Source organism: Zootoca vivipara, chromosome Z2 (genome assembly GCF_965207765.1).
Source record: "Zootoca vivipara chromosome Z2, rZooViv2.hap1.1, whole genome shotgun sequence".
In the NCBI taxonomy this organism is placed as follows: Eukaryota; Metazoa; Chordata; class Lepidosauria; order Squamata; family Lacertidae; genus Zootoca; species Zootoca vivipara.
In genome coordinates this window covers 49,757,307-49,759,638 of record NC_142585.1, presented here as the reverse complement: position 1 = coordinate 49,759,638, position 2,332 = coordinate 49,757,307, and positions in this window count along the sequence as shown.

The window sequence follows — 2,332 nt, the reverse complement described above, 5'->3', positions numbered from 1 at the left end:
AACAGGGGCCCTCCAAACAAAGCCAGAGGGGTGAATGTGGCCCCCGGGTGGGACTTTGGTCGGATTCCGCAAGCCAAGTTCCTCTTGTGCTAAGCTCTCTTCAAAGAACTTCCTGACAGTAAGAGCTGCTCGGCAGTGGAATTTGCTGCCGAGGAGAGCGGTGGCCGTTTCCATTTGGCTCAGCCCCCCCCCCTTTCTTTGTTCGTTCGCAAGGCCCTGAGCAGCTCCCATTATAAGCCCCGTTTTGCCAACGGCAATAGTCCCACTCTCTCTCTTTCTCTTTCTCTCTCTTTCTCTTTCTCTCTCTCTCTCTCTCTCTCTGTGCCACGTAATACTGTATAAACACAGAGAACTGGGAAAACACTGGCCTGCGAGCGCTCCAGCTGGAGAACAGCCTTGACCAAAGGTGTCCTGGGCTTTGAAGGCACTCGAACTCAGGACGCAAGGGAGAAACGTGCTCAGAGGAAGGCACGCCTGGCAAATCCGCCCCGGGATCAACTCCCGCCCGGAAACCAATGTCCCCACTGGAGAAGGACGCGTGGATCCAGAATTGGCTTCCGCAGTCACTTACGGACTCATTGTTAAAACCGTGCTTATGGCAGGCATTAGGAAGAACTTCCTGACAGCAAGAGCTGTTCGGCAGTGGAATTTGCTGCCAAGGAGAGCGGTGACCGTTTCCATTGGGTGGAAACGGTCAGCCCTTTCTTTGTTCTTTCGCAAGGCCCTGAGCCGCTCCCATTATAAGCCCCGTTTTGCCAACGGCAATAGTCCCTCTTTCTCTCTCTCTCTCTCTGTCTCTCTCTGTCTCTCTGTCTCTCTCTCTCTGTCTCTCTCTCTCTCTCTCTCTGCCATGTAAGCAGGGTTGAATTATTGATCGTGTTCTCCGCAACTCTGAGGAGCGGAAAAAGAGCAAAAGAGAAATAAACCGCATTTCAAGGTAACCTCCAGAGCCATCAAAGCACTCTTTGAAAGGAAGGAAGAAACCAGGCTAGCCTTTGACACCCTTTGTAGTGTAGTAGAATCATAGAATCCTAGAGTCGGAAGAGACCCCGAGGGCCATCCAGTCCAACCCCCTGCCCAAGCAGGAAACACCATCAAAGCATTCTTGACATACGCCTGTCAAGCCTCTGCTTAAAGACCTCCAAAGAAGGAGACTCCACCACGCTCCTTGGTAGCAAATCCCACTGCCGAACAGCTCTCACTGTCAGGAGTCGGTCATGACTGGACCTAATGGTCAGGGGTCCCTTTACCTTTTCCTTTAATTCCCATGTTAACCGGCATCCCTGCACGTCAGGCTGGAGTTAGAATCATAGAATCATAGAGTTGGAAGAGACCACAAGGGCCATCCAGTCCAACCCCCTGCCCAAGCAGGAAACACCATCAAAGCATTCTTGACATACGCCTGTCAAGCCTCTGCTTAAAGACCTCCAAAGAAGGAGACTCCACCACACTCCTTGGTAGCAAATCCCACTGCCGAACAGCTCTTGCTGTCAGGAAGTTCTTCCTAATCATAGAATCCTAGAGTTGGAAGAGACCACCAGGGCCATCCAGTCCAACCCCCTGCCAAGCAGGAAACACCATCAAAGCATTCCTGACAGATGGCTGTCAAGCCTCTGCTTAAAGACCTCCAAAGAAGGAGACTCCACCACACTCCTTGGCAGCAAATTCCACTGCCGAACAGCTCTTACTGTCAGGAAGTTCTTCCTAATGTTTAGGTGGAATTTTCTTTCTTGTAGTTTGAATCCATTGCTCCGTGTCCGCTTCTCTGGAGCAGCAGAAAACAACCTTTCTCCCTCCTCCATATGACATCCTTTTATATATTTGAACATGGCTATCGTATCACCCCTTAACCTTCTCTTCTCCAGGCTAAACATACCCAGCTCCCTAAGCCGTTCCTCATAAGGCATCGTTTCCAGGCCTTTGACCATTTGGGTTGCCCTCTTCTGGGTAGGAACAGTTCCTTTTGCAACGGAGGAAATGTTGCGCAAACCTTCGTGTGTATTCCTGGAGCCCAAGCAGATCTCTTGAGCTTGAACCAATATTGAAGCAGCTGAGTCAAAAGAGATATGGGGATCCGGAAGCTGAAAATAGCTTGAAAACCAACAGCTTATATATATTTATTTCTGCAGCGGCTTGAATGGAGCCTGCAAGCAGGTTGACACCAATGGGGCTTCCATGTTCGGGAACAATATGTCCTGGTGCATTGGAGGGAAATAGGGAACAGCCGTAGTGAGCTCTTAAAGGAGAGAGAGGAATCCTGGCCTACTAGTCATAAGGAGTATAGAATCATAGAATCGTAGAGTCGGAAGAGACCACGAGGGCCATCCAGTCC